Genomic DNA, 17,786 nt, shown 5'->3' on the forward strand with positions numbered 1-17,786 from the left:
AAGTTTTTTCTCTATGTGCAGTAGTTTCTTTATCTGTAAAATTAAGATAATAGCTACTTCACAGGGTTGGAAGAATTAATTTAGAAATTGTACAGTGCTTAGCCTCAATAATTGGTAGGTGGTGGTGTAAATATTTTACATAGATACTTGTGACAGTTCTTTGTTCTACAAAACAGACTAATATTAATTTCAGATTGGCCAAGCTACTTAATTTCTCTGTGCCTCAGTTTCCTCACTATTAAATGGGGATGACAATAGTGTCCACCTAGAGCAGGACTATTTTAGTATTACATATAATCCTTGGATATAAATGCTGATGAAGTTTGGATATTTGTCCCCACCCAAGTCTCATGTTGAAATGTAATCCCCAATCTTGGAGGTGGAGCCTGGTGGGAGGTGTATGGATTAGATCAGATCTCTCATGAATGACTTGGGCCATCCTTTGGGTGGTAAGTGAGCTCTTGCTCCGAGTTCACACGAGGTCTAGATCTGGTCATTTAAAAGTGTGTGGCACCTCCCCGTCCCTCACTCTATCACTTGCTCCTACTTTTGTCATATGACATGCCTGCTCCCCTTTCACCTTCTGCCATGATTGTAAGCTTCCTGAGGCCTCCCTAGAAGCTGAGCAGATGCCAGCACCATGCTTCATGTAGTCTGTAGAACCATAAGCCAATTAAACATCTTTTCTTTATAAATTTATAAATTACCCAGTCACAGATATTTATAGAAAGAACAGCCTAATACAGGTGCTAAATACATACCTGACAATAAATGGTAGTTATCTCTTAGAACTGTTATGAGGATTAAACGAGTTACAGTGTCCATCTTAAAAAGATAATTCTGAAAAAAATCTCATAGGTTCACTTTGCCTTGTCAAGAATATGATTACCATTAACTTCTGTAGATAGGAAAAAAATGTGCTGAGCTCCAAAACTGACAGACATTTTGCTAAAACAATATCAAATCTCATTAAAATGATGACAGTTATTTCAATAGTTGACATTAGCTATCCCAATACAACCTAACAAGGCATTTTCTCTTCAGAATCACTGGATCATATGGCCATTTCCCCAAGCTTTTATAGCTATTGCCCAGTGTACACTGAAGACAACAGCTAACGAACAACATACGTGTGATAATTTATGTAGTTGAACCTCTAAGGCAAAAAAAAAAAAAAAAAGGAAAAATTAGTGAAAATCATTCAAACATTGTGCTCACCAGGTAGACTGCCATCATAGAAGTCCTAATGCTACTGCTAAAAACTAGTAAACTACCAGTAAACTGTGAAGACAGAAGTAACTCCTGTGATCTATATGTTTGTGCAGATGGTGGAGCTTTTCTGCTCCTAAAGCCTGAGAAATGCAAATGTGGCTTCGTTAATGCAAATGCTTCCTACGCCAGACTTTATGAAACTCCTTCTAAAGTTGAATTCTTATCCAAGTGGACATATGTTAGGGTGCCATTGTAATTCAGGTAGAGTGTCAGAGTGGTGGCTGGCACCAAGGGTAGATGTTCTCAACATTAGCGTTATTCAGGTAAGACTACAACAATGATGAACATGTCAAAACTTTCCTTTAAAAGGAACAATCAGAAAAACTCTTTAACAAATGTTTTTCTTTCCGTAGTATTTTAATTAAAATTTTTAAAATTTTAAAATTTACTAAATTTATGAACGTTTTTATCCCACTTGAGATGAATACTTAGTGATAGTCCCTGTCCCATGAAGCTTCTGTGGATTTGCTTTGTTTGTCATTTGTGGTACGTTTGATAACAAAAATATTAGTGGCACAAAAGCAGTTATATTGAATGCTTTTGTTTTAGAGAAAATTTCACTCTGTACTAGAAAATGTAGATGATGTGAGTCAAAGTTCATTAATATTTACCTGAAAATTTGTGTATAAAGGTAACCTTGGGGCAGTTTATTTTGCTTAGACCCCTCAGCTTCTTGATAGAGTGAGGTGAGGGCATATGTAAGTCAGTAAACTATTCTGTTAGTAAAGTCAAAGGCGTAATCTAAATTAATTATGCTTTTAACTAACACAGAAGAAATCATGTGACCTCATTCTCAAAGCTCGTAACATCCACCTGGCCAATCTTGAGATGTGGATAGAGTTCTTTTTTTTCTTTTTTCAATTTTTACAATAATTTTTGACACATTGAAGCTGTGCATGTTTATGGGGGCACAATTTGATGTTTCAATACATGTATATGTTGTGTAATGATCAAATCGGAGTACTTAGCATATCTATCATCTCGTGCATTTATCATTTCTTTGTGGCGAGAACATTTAAAAATCCTATTTTCTAGCTATTTTGTAATATACACTACCTTACTGTTGCGAACCATAGTCACCCTACTGTGCAATAGAACACCAGAACTTATTTTCCTCCTATCTAGTTGTAACTTTGTACCCATTGACCCCCCTTCCCTTCCTTCCGCTCTCCCCTCCCCAGTCTCTGGTAACCACTGTTCTGTTCCCTATGAGATAAAACTTTTTTTGTCTTCCATATGAGTGGGATCATGTAGTATTTGTTTTTCTGTGTCTGGCTTACTTTCCTAAACATAATGCCCTCCAGGTTCATCCATGTTGTTGCATGGTGTTAATCTTAGCATGACAGTATAGCCATTATAGGGCTCATACTTAAATGCCAAATCTTGTTATATATGGAACCCAGCTATTTCAAGGATCAATGTTCTCTTATAAAGTCACATTAGCATTTACACCCAGATTTTGCTGACTCAGAATTCCATCACATGTGAGATCTCGGTCGCCTGAAAAGTCCTCTCCCCAAGTATTTTTGGAAGTCTCAGGGGTTTCCTCACTGATTCACAAACAAGTTCACACTCTTGGGTGCAGCCTACTCGTGCCAGGCTTCTGTTGGGCCTCCACTATTTCTACTGTGCTGCTGTTCCTGTAGGAGAATGCTGCCTTGCTTAGATGTTCCCAAACTGTGAAACACTTAAGTTGCCAAAATAGTGCTGTGTTTCCAGGGTACATCTTCTTTGCCTCTCTTCCCATAGGGGCCAGTGCATTGTTCTGAGATAGGAACCAACTACTACCATCTCTTATTGTCCTCAGGTCTCCTGTCTTTTCCCCCAGCACCTAAGTACACACCTCTACAGAAGGCTTTCCCCACACAAGCCCACTTTTCAAAATGCAAATCAAATCCTGCAAAGGATGCCTGAGTAGTTGGCTGTCCTTCCTTTTCTGGTAGTATCACCTTTGGCTGAATCGTGACCTCCCAGCTTCACATGTAGCTATGATTGCTAATTCTGTCAACCCCTCAAAAAAGGTATTGCCCCCATTTTACAGAAAAAGAAATTGAGCATCAGGGTTACTAGGAAATTACTCAAAGTTCACCATTTCTAAATGTGATGCATTATATACATTAGATTCAAACATTACTATTTTCCAAGTTGCTCAAAGCACTCTATGAACCTCATTCTTTCTATAAGACAGTTCAGTGACAGGTGTTATCTTCAATTATAGATACCTCTGTGATATAGAGTAATTAAGGAATTTGTACATAACTCAGATGGTAAGATCCTGTTCAGTGTTTTAACTTTAAGGCCTTTCTTCTATAATCTAATATCCTTGATTTTGCTTTTGTGGAGAACACACCTCAAGGTATTTTTTTTTCCAGTAGAATTTTTTGCTTATGTTTAAGGATAATATTTTAGACATTCAAATCAAACCAAAGAGAAACCCTTAATATCAGCTTCTGTATTAGCCCAACTTTTGGCTAGAAATGACAGAAATCTACTAGCTTAGGAAAGAGAGTAATATACTGAATCATCTAATCATACAAGGAGAAGAGTAGGAGTACAGTAAACTTCACAGACACAAATGATGCTGGGGATTCTCCCTGCCTTTTCTCCTCTGTGTATTGACTTCATTCTCCTGGGTTCCTCCACATAGCTGGAAATATGGCAACAGCAGCACTTAGGTCCACAGGAAGGATTTCCCCTATCTCCATAGACCTAATTCTGAAAGTCTCAGGGGAGCATTCTCACTGATCTGCCTGACAGGTCATAGGTCCATCTCCATGGCCAGGGATGTGGGTTCTATGATTGATTGGAGTTGAGGAAAGATCATTTCCCCAAAATAAGAGGTTTGATAGTCACAGAATCAAATAGGATGCCAGGCAGACAAAACAGAGATCTATTACAGATACTTTAATCTGTTTTGGAATAAAGTGAGATATAAGTATTATTGATTGGTGTCTTACATTAAAAGATTCAATCTTCATGAAAAGGTTTAATTACCTAATTATTGGTAATACAGTTGACCCTTGAACAATATGAATTTGAACTGTGTGTTTACATGCTGATTTTCTTCCACATCTGCCACCCCTGGGACAGCAAGACCAGCCACCCCTCTTTTTCCTCCTTCAGCCTACTCAACGTGAAGATGACAAGGATGAAGACCTTCATGATGATCCACTACCACTTAATGAGTGATGAATATATTTTCTTTTACGATTTTCTTAACATTTTCTTTCCTCTAACTTTATTGTAACAATACAGTATATAATACACATAACATACAAAATATATGTTAATCAACTGTTGATGTTATCAGTAAGGCCTCTGATCAACAGTAAGCTATTAGTAAACTTTTTGCAGAATCAAAAGTTATACATGGATTTCTGACTGGGGGGTTTCAGCGCCCCAACCTTCATGTTGTTCAAGGGTCAACTCTATACCCACTGAAACACAAGTGAGGTTCATATTGTCAGCTGCATATATTTGAACTTTTGTGGCGATAACACCCTTATTTGTTAGAAATATCCTTCCCTGATCCAGTTTTACAAGTAAAATATTTTTCTTTTATCCCCCCATGCTAAATTACTATTTACCCTTCCTAACAGTGAAGATGCATCTGCAAACAAAGGATCAGTAGCTTCAAGAGGACTGGTTAAAGCATGATATCTTTTTTGTATTATTTATTTTATGTCTAGCTGATTAATAGGGGATTTTAGAGTTATTTTAGCCTAACCAGCCCCTTTGAACAGTTGAAGAAGCTATGATGCATGGCAGGCAATAAGTTTTAGACACAGGTCTTTTGATTGTGTGGTTGACCTACTCAAGCCAACTCTAGAGAAAAAATGGTTTATTTTAGAGAATCTCATGAAAATCCAAGGACAGGTATCAAAAATTAGCCTTTAAGAATGGAGGCAATAAGGATTCCATTTTAAACTGACATATAAAGAACTTGAAAATCACCACTTCATCCTTACCAGAAGAAAATGCTGGCAAAACTGAAAATCAAGGACTTTTGGACCCATAGGGAACCACCACACCAAAATCTGGAGACAGGTGCACCCAGACAGTCACAGCCAAGATCTGCTTATCTAGAGTGGAAACCACTGGAGCCATGAACTATTAGATTATTTTGAAAAATTAAGTGATTATTTTGAAGGATTGCTGGAGGCTGAGTTCGGACTAGTGCAAAAGTGAGAAACTCCTGGACTTTGCAGTCTTAGGGGAATCCCCACAGTTTCACGGACTGTACTTCCAAGAACAGTGTTGTCACAGTGGAGATTCAACCAAAAAAAAAAAAAAAAAAAAAAAAGCCTCTCATGACTCTGGCAGGAGGCGGAAAAGAGAAATCATTATGTAATAAGCCCAGAGCCTTCTCATAGGCCTACTCTCCAGGGCAAAAGACTGTCTGAGCTTTTTCCCAGCTGGGATAATGGCATTCCTTCCACTCCATTCCCAGCTGATGCTTTTTTTCTCACCTAAAAGAGGGTGGGGAACATAGTCAATAGGAGTCAGGGCTTGGGGCAACTAGATTAAAAACTCGGTAGCCAGTGAATGGAGAAGGGAGTGGGAGTAGGGGAAATCTATATCACTGGAAAAACACTTGTGAAGTCACAGCCCAGAAACACAGGACTAATTAAAAGACTGATACTTAATTTTAAGACTATAGGACCCTCCCCCATTAAACCTTGCCATCATACCACCAGGGCTTTAATATTGTAACAGTGGATTACAGTTGTAAGAGATGCCAGACACAGACTCTCTCTCTGAGGAGGAGTACTTAAGGAAGCCTCACGTCAAGAGGAAAGACAAAAACAAGGACATGAGGAATTTGAAGGCTCTAGTACCTGTACCTACTCCAAATATTAAATACAGCTCAACTCCTAGCCAGACTAATATGAATCCTCACACTAAAAGCCTGTTTATTTCAGTTTCTGTTACCCAATAACATGTATACGTTTCAATAAAGAGATTACAAGGTATGCCAAGAAGCAAGAAAAGACATAATATGAAGAGACAAAGCAATAATCAGAACAAGACTCAGATACGGCATAGATGTTGGAATTATCAAACGGAATTTAAAATAACTGATTAATATACTAAGAGATCTAATGGAAAAATAGACAACATGCAACAACTGATCGGTAATGTAAACAGAGAGATGGAGACTCTATGAAGGAATCAAAAGGAAATGCTAGGAATTTCTGAAATTAGCAAAAATGAAAAAAGCCTTCAATGAACTCCTCAGTAGACTCGACATGGCCAAGGAAAAAGATCAGTGAGCTTAAAACAAGCCATTAGAAATTCACAAACTCAAATGCAAGATAAAAAAATAAAAGCATGGAACAGAACATTCAAGAACTGTTGGAAAATTCCCAAAGATACACAATTATGGAATACTAAAAGGAGAAAAAAGAAGAAATGTTTGAAGTAATGATGCCTGAAAACTATCCCAAATTAATGACAGACACCAAACCAAATATCCAGAAAACTCAGTAAACACTAAACAGGATAAATAACAACAACAAACCCACACATAACCATATATTTGAACTGCAGAAAACCAGACAAAAAAAATGCAGGCCATTCTCACGTGAACCAGAAAGTCTCAGTCATGATACTTCTCTCCATCTTGTTCCTGCACCATTCTAGATTTTAACTCTTTCATAACTTTTTTATATGGACTATCAAGGCCTCTCTAGCTTAAATTTTATCTCATTACCTTAGAGCTTTAGTTTACTTTAGCACTTTACAGTTTATTGGTTCCAAATTTTGGATTCCTGACAGAAATCTTCTGGTGGCAACAGGGGTCACTGAGGAATCTATGGGTAGGTTTCCCAGAATCAGGTGCTCACCTCAATCTGTGTTTCAGGAGGTGGGATAATAAAGCATAAATATGGTTCCTGCTTATTCATCAAGAACCTTTTGGAAGGCACTTTTTCTTGGGGTCGATGGGTAAAACAGGCCGTGATGTATTCTTCCACCACAGAATAATAGGTAGATCAGTGAGTTCCAGAGGCATGAACTAACTGATTTAAGCAGCCAGTATGACTTACAGTCAAACCTACCTCTCCTAACTAGCATTTACTCAGTGATCTCACTGTGATATGGATTAGAAACAATTTGTTAAGAAAAATATTTGGCCTTTTTGTTTTTTGAGACAGGGTCTTGCTCTGTTGCACAGACTTGAAGTGCAATGGCACCATCACAGCTCATTGCAGCCTCGACCTCCTGGGCTCAAGCAATCCTCCCACCTCAACCTTCTGAGTAGCTGGGATTACAAGTGCATGCCACCATGCCTGGCTAAATTTTTGTATTTTTAGTAGAGACAGGGTTTTGCCATATTGGCCATGTTGGTCTTGAACTCCTAGACTCAAGCAATCCACCTGCCTTGGCCTCCCAAAGTCCTAGTATCACAGGCATGAGCCACCGTGCCTGGCCTTTTTTTTTTCAATTGTGGAAAAAAGACACAACATAGGCAGGGTGCAGTGGCTCACACCTGTAATCTTGGCACTTTGGGAGGCAAAGGTGGGAGAATCACTTGAGGCCACAGTTCAAGACCAGCCTGGGCAACATGGCAAGAGCCCATCTCTACACAAGACAAAGTAAAATTTAGTCCGGGTGTGGTGGCTCATGGCTGTAGTCCCAGCTACTTGGGAGGATGAAGTGGGGAGGTTGGCTTGAGCCCAGGAGTTCAAGTCTGCATTGAAATATGATCTCTGGACTACACTACAACCTGGACAACAAAGCAAGACCCTCTCTAGAAAACAAACACACAAACAACATAAAATTCACCCTTTCAATTTCCAAGTATACAAAAGCATCAACCCCATGCGTATTGTGGTGCAACAGATGCCCAGAACCACCCCCACCCTGCATGACTGAAATGCTATAGCCACTGAACAAACTTCCCACTGTTTCTTCCCCCAGCCCTTGGCAACCACCATTCTATTTTCTATTTCTATGAGTTTGACTATTTTAGCTACCTCATGTAAGTGGAATCATGCAGTATTTGTCTTTTGTGACTGGCTTATTTCACTTAGCATAACATCCTCTAGGTTCATCCATGTTGTAACTTATGACAGGATTTCATTCTTTAAGGCTGAATAATATTTCATTGTTTGTCCATACCATATTTTCTTTATCCCTTTATCTGTCAATAAACAGGTTGCTTTCACCTCTTGACTGTCGTGAATGGTGCTACAAATGTGAATAATGCTGGGTGTGCAAATACCTCTTTGAAACCTTATCTTTAACTCTTGGATATATAGCTAGAAGTGGAATTGCTGGATGTATTACTCGTTCTCATGCTGCTATAAAGATCTGCCCAAGACTGGCTAATTTATAAAGGAAAGAGGTTTAGTTGACTCACAGTTTCACATGGCTGGGGAGGCCTCAGGAAACTTACAATCGTGGCAGAAGGGAAACCAAACACATCCCTCTTCACATGATGGCAGCAAGGAGAAATGCCAGGCAAAGAGGGAAAAGCCCCTTATAAAACCATCAGATCTTGTGAGAACTCACTCACTATCATGAGAACAGCAGCATGGGGGTAAGCACTCCCATGATTCAATTATCTCCTACCAGGTCCCTCCCACGACATGTGGGGATTATGGGAACTACAATTCAAAATGAGATTTGAGAGGGGACACAGCCAAACCATATCACTGGATCAATATGGTAGTTCTATTTTTAATTTTTGAGGAACCTCCATACTGTTTTGCATAATGGCTGCATCATTTTACATTCCCAACAGTGTACCAGGGTTCCAGTTTCCTCACATCCTCACCAACAGTTTCTGTAACTCTTTTTTTCTTTTTTTTTGAGATGGAGTTTTGCTCTTGTTGCCCAGGCTGGAGTGCAGTGGCACCATCTCGGCTCACTGCAACCTCTGCCTCCTGGGTTCAAGCGGTTCTCCTGCCTCAGCCTCCCGAGTAGCTGGGATTATAGGCATGTGCCACCACACCCGGCTAATTTTGTATTTTTCGTAGAGATGGGGTTTCTCCGTGTTGGTCAGGCTGGTCTCGAATTCCTGACCTCAGGCGATCTACCTGCCTCGGCCTCCCAAAGTGCTGGGATTACAGGCGTGAGCCACCGCGCCTAGCCAACTTTCTGTAACTCTTACCATTACTTTCTGTTTTGGTAGTGGCTATCCTAAAGGGTGTAAAGTGTTGGCTTTGACTTACATTTCCCTGATGATTAGTAATGTTGTGCATGTTTTTATATGCTTAATGCCCATTTGTATATAAATGTCTATTTAATTCCTTTGCTCATTTATTAATCAAGTTATTGTTTTTTTGTTATAAAGTTATAGAAGTTCTTTATATATTCTGAATATTAACCCCTTATCAGATATATGGTTTGCATATAGACCTTTAAATTACTATTATTATTCCTGCTCTTCCCTTCTAAAGTTATCAGTCTATTTAATTCTAGAAATGTCATTGCTTCCTAGAGATCTGCTACACATACTACATCTTTATTTCAAATCAAGAATCTGAGAAATCACACCACCTCTTTTGCAAAACCAGTGGTGTTACTGGTGCCAGAAACTTTCTTCCCACTAGCTCCAGTCACTTGGGGCTCTTAAAATAATAGAGGACACAAAAACCATTTTTCTCAATGAATCTCAGAACAGTTTATTGCCTGTCATGTATTATTACTGTTGTTATATATATATATATATATATAACTATATATATATATAACTATATATATAACTATATATATATATAACTATATATATAACTATATATATAACTATATATATAACTATATATATAACTATATATATATATAACTATATATATAACTATATATATAACTATATATATAACTATATATATATATAACTATATATATATATATATAGTTATATATATATATATAACTGCTTGTGTCCCAAAAAATATGTTGAATTCTCACCTCCAGTACCTCAGAGTATGATCTTATTGGGGAATAAGGTTGTTGCAGATGTAATTACTTAAGATGCAATCATGCTAGAGTAGGGTGGGCCTCTAATCCAATAGGACTGGTGTCCTTGTAAGAAGGCAACATGTGGCAAAGACACACAGGAAAAATGTCATGTGATGATGAAGGCAGAGATTGGAGTGATGCAGCCAGCTGCCAGCCAAAGAACACCAAAGGTTGCCAGCAAACACCAGAAACTAGGAAGAGGCAAAGGAGGATTCTCCTATAGGTTTCAGAGGGAGCATGGCCCGGCCAGCACCTTGGTTTCAGACTTTCAGCCTCCACAACTGAGAGATAATAAATTTCTGTTGTTTTATGCCATCTAGTTTGTGGTACTTCTTAATGGCAGCCTTTTTGCTTCTGTTTATATTCCACAATTTATACCATGTCTTGGCCTTAAATTCAGTATTGGGCTTTGAATATTCCAAATACTTAAATAGACATTTTTCCAAAGAAGATATACAAATGGCCAGTAAGCACACAAAAAGATGTTCAACATTACTAATCATCAGAAAAATATAAGTCAAAGCCACAGTGAGATACTGAGATATCTCCTCACACCCTTTGGGATAGCCACTACCAAAACAGAAAGTAATGGTAACAGTTACAGAAAGTGTTGGTAAGGATGTGAAGAAATTGGAACCCTGGGGAACTAACACAGCTGTCAAACTATCTGAGCCTGCTTCAGAGAGAGAAACGTCTACAAAGATTTTATAACTACCCCTGCCAATCCCCACTGCCCAAATAAGAATATACTCTTTCACCTCCCAATTCTGCTTCCCTGAGCACCTTGGAAACCCATACAATGAAAGGAACACATGAGATTCCTGGTATTTTTCGTATCCGGGTACTTTGTTTCCTTTTATATCCGACGATTTATGTCACATCTTGGCCTTAAATTCAGTATTGGGCTTTGAATATTCCAAATACCTAAAGTTTACAAGTCTGAGAGGTTGAGTTCCCTTATAAGAGGGACTCAGGAAATTTTAGAGACATTCTAAAAAAATTAGTGATGAGCAACAGAAAAGCCATTATGAAATGTTTGGCCACTCAAGCTATTCTGCCTTGAGGAGATAATGTCTGACACTCACCAGAGAGTGGGGAAAAGGCATAGTATATAAAGTGTTCTGCTATTATAAAACTCATTTCAGTTCTGTTCAACTTTTTATAACGTGCATTCACTTTCTCTAGCATCAAGCTCTATCATATGGCATTTACATTATAAATTTTTAGCTCAAAATAATATCTTCATAATTTGCTCAAAAATTGTACTACGTATTGGTGTCTCAAAACAACAACAGATACTTCACGGCACATAATTTGCCTACTTTCCAACATCAAGAAAGTATACCCAGTGAAATTTGTATGCTGTTTATGCTGCCTTTTTACAGTTTTCTACTTAAATGGCTCTTGATTAGTGAATTAATCCTAAGCAGGGTGGCAGGAGGAAATGCCATGGGTATAGTATATATTATTCAAATGTATTTGTAGAAAGTAGACCAGGCCAGGCACGGTGGCTCAAGCCTGTAATTCCAGCACTTAGAGAGGCTGAGGTGGGCAGATCACCTGAGGTCAGAAGTTCGAGACCAGCCTGGCCAACATGGTGAAACCCTGTCTCTACTAAAAATACAAAAATTAGCCAGGCATGGTGGCAGGCATCTTTAATCCCAGCTACTCAGGAGGCTGAGGCAGGAGAGCTGCTTGAACCTGGGAGGCAGAGGTTGCAGTGAGTGGAGATCGTGCCACTGTACTCCGGCCTGAGCAACAGAGTGAGACTCCATCTCAAAAAAAGAGAAAGTAGATCAGTATGGCAGGAAATAATAAATGGTGCTGTTCAGTGGCCCAAGGTAGATGCACAATAAATATTTATTGAATGAATGGATGAATGAACAAATTCTGAGCAAAGTTAATATGTAGACACAGAGACAAAGAGACAAAGGCATAGATTAAACAGTCCCTTCAGAGAGTGACAAATCAAAGGGCAGTAATATATTGAATTAATGCAATTTTCCAAATACCCTAAAATGGCATTTGTCAGGATACTCACATTTTTGTAGAACAAAACATTGCGTGTCTTAGCTCAAAGCATCTCTCAGTGTACCTCTGGAAATTCAGAAACAGGTATGTAAATACCAGTGCACATTATAAATCTGCCACCATGCAGACTAAATGTCCAAAGGACATGGGGTGAAGTATTAACCTTGGTCATTCTAGGATCGTCTGTTCCCAGGTCCTGGCACATTCTTTCTGTGCATCCTTAAACTTTTGGATCCCAAATTAGCACATAGTGAGAAAAGAGATAAGGAGAGTCAAACTTGGATATGTATTTGACTAAGCCACCAACATAGGCAAATAAGCTCCCTTGGTAAATAGGGAGGGAATGAAGGGTCTGTCTGGTAAACTTCAAGAAGTTTTATCCTCTGGTCTCTGTTTACCAACATTCACACAATACCTATTTTAGCAACTTTATTTCATGGCTTTCTCCACCCTCTACCATGAGGTTCTGGGTAGAATTCAACTTATTTAAAGCCATGAGGAGTTCATCTATCTATTATTTGTCTTCAAGCATTAAGAAACTGTAATTCACTAGGATTAATTCCTCTTTAACAGAGAACTTTTTTGGACTCCAGTTAGCAAATATACCATGGGTGATAGCCTTCTAGAATATTTCCTCTGAGTTTGAATAATTTCTGGGGTTGTGAGGGTTTTGCTTGTTAATATTTAATTGATAATATTTGATGTGTGGTTCTTAAACTTGGTTTCAGAATCTTCAAAGTATTTCAATGATGCATGTAACAAGAGACTGTACACTTCTTTCCTGTAAACAAGTGGGAACACAAGGCAATTTGCATTAAAAATAAATAAAGAATGTCATTCTTTGGTCTTTCTCTGCAGGACTTACTTATTAGGTCATGATTAGGAGCTTCTTTGAATATGAAATCCAGTCATATATGGGTTGTCAGAGATGCTTTTGGACTGTTCTAAGAAGAATGGGAATAGTCAGCAAGTGTGGGACCAGAGAAAGCCAGGGCAGAGATAGGTGGAGGGTGAGAGACAGATGGAGTATTCACTAGGCAAGAGTCCAGACTCCGCAGTCATGTTGCTTGAGTTTCAACCCCAGTTCTACTGCTTCTTAGCAATGTGACTTTGGGTAAACTTTTTATGGATCAGTTTCTTCCTCTGCAAAATGAAGACAATAATGGTGCCTTTCTCATAGGGTTGCTGTGAGGATTAAATGAATGTTAAAGTCTAAGAAATGTGCCTGGAAAGTGTAAGTAATTTGCTTCTATATTTATCAATTATTATTATTATTGTATACATGAGACTCAGGTTAGTTAAACAAGAATACTTTGAAATATCTTTTAAGACATCCTTCTAAATGACTTTTGCTTTTCCCAATAATGTTTTGCATATAGGAGACTGAGATTGGTGTACAAGCAGAATTGTATAGGACTGGCTTACTTTTATAGTACAGGAAAAATGGGCCAGCTCCACTTGTGAGTCAACTTCCCCCACTCCCTCCCCAGGTGACCTGACAAAATCAGCTATTACTATGTGCTGTTTATCCCAGGGTTACCACTAGGAAATCCATGAAGCCTTGACCATTATTATGAATCTTTTTTTTTTTGAGACAGGATCTCTCTCTGTCACCCAGACTGGAGTGCAGTGGCCTGATCTCAGCTCTCTGCAGCCTCGAGCTCCCAGGCTCAGGTGATCCTCCCACCTCAGTCCCCCGAGTAGCTGGGACTACAGGCATGTACCACCATGCCTGGCTAATTTTTGTATTTTTTTGTAGAGAGGGGGCTTCGCCATGTTGCCCACGCTGGTCTCCAACTCCTGGGCTCAAGCGATCCGCCCACCTCAGCCTCCCAAAGTGCTGGGATTACAGGCATGAGCTACCGTGTTTGGCTTCGATTATTTTTTAGCTTCAATTATTATGAGCCTTTGGGCTTATTCGCCTGAGAGTGTACGGCACAATTTGTGGACACAATTTGTGGACTATTTCATCATGGGTATTTATGAATAGACAGGGTTTTCTTGAAAAAGAACAACCATTCAAGTTTCCTCACATGTATACCTTGGTCTTTTCCTCAGTGGACTCATATTCTTTCCACCCTATTTCCCTATTCTCTATTCCCCACCCATTACACACACACACAGACACACACACACACACACACTCACTAAAGAGCTGTATACCTTATTTTCTCCTACCTCTGATTACTGGACCCAGAACTAAAAGGAAAAAAAGTTTCAGAAGTATCATATTTGATTGAATTGGTTCCAATCTCTATGCCTCAGAGTTTTTTTTTCTTAAGGCCTGGATTCTAGAAGGAAGTGGAAAAGTAAATGCAAACCCAAGAGATTTCTTGCAAGATGTGAGTGATTGATTATGATATGGCTTGAATACTTGTCCCCTCCAAATCTCATGTTGAAATGTGATCCCCAGAGTTGGAGGTCAGGCATCCTGGGAGGTGTTTGGGTCATGGGGGCAGATCCCTCATGTATGGCTTAGGACCTGCCCTGCCATAATCAGTTCACAGGCTATCTGGTTGTTGAAAAGATCCTGGGACCTACCCCCACTTCTCTTTCTCGCTCCTTGTCTTGTCATGTGACGTGCTTGCTCTCCCTTCCACTTCCATGAGTGAAGCTTCCTGAAGCCTCACCAGAAGCAGATGCCGGCACTATGCTTCCTGTGCAGTCTGCAGAACCATGAGCCAATTAAATCTCTTTTCTTTATAAATTACTCAGCCTCAGGTATTCCTTTATAGCAACATAAAATAGCCTAATACAGATTATATATTGTATTATATTGATATATTCAATTTGCTTTAACTTTTGTAAAATAACATTTTGACTCTGATTATGTTACATATATTCATTGTAAATTTTTTTAAAAAATAAAAGAATATATGATGTAAAAATCATGTGTATTTTTCCACTCAGCTAAAATAAGTATTAACATTTATATATAACCTTCTAGACCTTTTCTTCTAAAATACACACACACACACACACACACTTTTTATTAAGCGAAATTGGGATCACAACATATACACTGTTGACAATCAGTTTCAGTTTTTGAATGGTAAACAGAACCAAAAATAAATTTCAGGAAATCAATGAAAAAAGATCCTTCCTTTTGGTCTTTCACTCACAAATTTTATCAATTTCCTTTTCCTGTTCCTTTGCAGTTTCCCCTTCTTTTATTTCCATCAAGTCTTATTGTAACTGGTTCATTGTATCCCGTGTCTTTTAGGCCATCTACTACTCAGTTTTTGATAAGTTACTAAAAATTTCCAAATCACACAATTGGTTAGTAAGCATGAAGAAACTATTCCAAGATCAAGGACTAAGAATTAATACTATTGTAATTGACAGACTCAGTTATTAACTGTAACACATTATGTGTACTCATTAAGGTACGTAACCACACTCATCCAAATATCAGAACTTATCAGCACCTTATGAGGAGCAGATGGATTCAGGCTGAGATGGAAATTTCAGCATCGTATGGGATTTTTTTCTCAAGGGCATTCTGCTTTCTCTGGTCTTTATCTGGTATCTTCCTAGGTTTCATCTTGTGATGATATCAATAAGCTTCTGCCTTCCCAGGATATAGCCTGACATACCTAGTCTGTGGTGATAGAAATTGAATTAGTGGTTACCAGATGTTGTGTTTTGTGCGTGTGTGTGTGTGTGTGCACACATGTCTGTGTGTGTGTGTGTGTGTGTGTGTGTGTGCTGTTTTGACTGGAGAGGAACACAGAACAACATTTTAGCATGCTGAATATGGGTCACAGTTACACGGGTAAGGACATATGTAAAATATATGTGTGTACTTTACTCTTCGATGTCATCTCTAAATTTTTTTTAACAAAATATGGCTTGATCCACCCTTTTGGCAGGCTATCAGTACTTTAAGCTGGTGATCTAGTCAAGATCTAGTAACTTTCAGAAACTGCAGACCAGCCATTGTGTCAGCTACAGAGACCTCTGGCCTTTCCTGTTCCTGGGTTCTTCTACAGAATAGAAATCCTCAGAGATGCTTGTGACAAAAGGAGTTTTGTGGTCAAATAAGATTAAGAAATGCTGCACAATCTAGGCCACTTTGAAAGATGCACAATGCAAACAGACATTAAAGGCTCTGAGAAGTCTTACAACAAAAAATGTATTTATCCCAAATTGTTCTAAACTTACTTACCATGAAACCCTTTTAATTAATACCTATTGACATCTCATTAGAATAATCAGCTTATGTTCAGAGAGAAGCCTAGTCAGTACAGGTCACCAAAGGCTCCCATGCACCAGGTGAAATGAACACCCCCTGCTAGTTTTATTTGGTATGAGGTCACTCATTAAACTCCTATTTTCACGAAATCATGCTCACAACCTAGAGTTTGTTGTCACAGTGCTCTTGATTTTTTTTGTCATACTTAACACACTGATGAATAAACAATACAGCTTGCCATAAATCAGTTACAAAAGGGAAGATTTTAGTGCGGATTTTCCAACCAGGAAGTCAGACTATACAAGTCAGTGCCCGTGAGAAGGAACGTATCTGATAAAATGTCAGAACAAAGAATGAGCATGAGGTCCTCTAGAATTATTATAGATTAAACACTTATGATAATAAATTCAATTAGTCTGTTTACTTATTCTCTAATTGGAAATCTAATTTATTATTTTATTTTAATTTAATTTAGTTTTATTTTTTGAGACAGAGTATCGCTCTGTCGCTCAGGCTGGAGTGCAGTGGCACAATACTGCAACTTCCGCCTCCCAGGTTCAAGTGATTCTCCTGTCTCAGCCTCCCGAGTAGCTGGGATTACAGGCACACACCACCACGCCCAGCTAATTTTTTGTATTTTAGTAGAGACGGGGTTTCACCATGTTGCCCAGGCTGGTCATGAACTGCTGAGCTCAGGCAATCTGCCCGCCTCGGCCTCCCAAAGTGCTAGGATTACAGGCGTGAGCCACTGTGACCAGCCAGTCCAATTTATTTTTAACAGACTTGTTCAACATCAAGTGGACTGCTGAACTAAGTCATAATTCCATCTAAACCCAAGAGTAGACATTTTCCCTTAAGTTTCACTGCTTTTGGTTTTTGAGGTTATAATTGTTAAAATGATATCATAACTGATTATGGGAAAAGTAAAATATTATAGAGGACAGGAAAGTGATAACAAAGCACACTGATACTATAATGTATTTTTAAAAGACCTTATTTTATTCCATATTCATTTATAGACTAACACATACTTTGAGAGGAAAATTTTAAAATGTTTTTTACAAATAACCTTTCACAATTTTATCTATTTATTTTCCTGTCTCAAAACAATACATATTGCTGGCAGAGTTTTCCTCAAGCAGCCACTACCTGATAATGAATGGGTTAAAAAGACCTGGACAGCCCAGTGTTCCTTTCTCTCCTTCATTCTTTATCTTCATCATCTTTTAAAAAAAAAAAATGAGATAGAGTCTTACTCTGTTGCCCAGGCTGGACTCGAACTCTTAGGCTCAAGTGATCCTCCTGTCTCAGCCTCCTAAAT

The sequence above is a fragment of the Pan troglodytes genome, chromosome 3 (assembly GCF_028858775.2).
Source record: "Pan troglodytes isolate AG18354 chromosome 3, NHGRI_mPanTro3-v2.0_pri, whole genome shotgun sequence".
Taxonomy (NCBI): Eukaryota; Metazoa; Chordata; class Mammalia; order Primates; family Hominidae; genus Pan; species Pan troglodytes.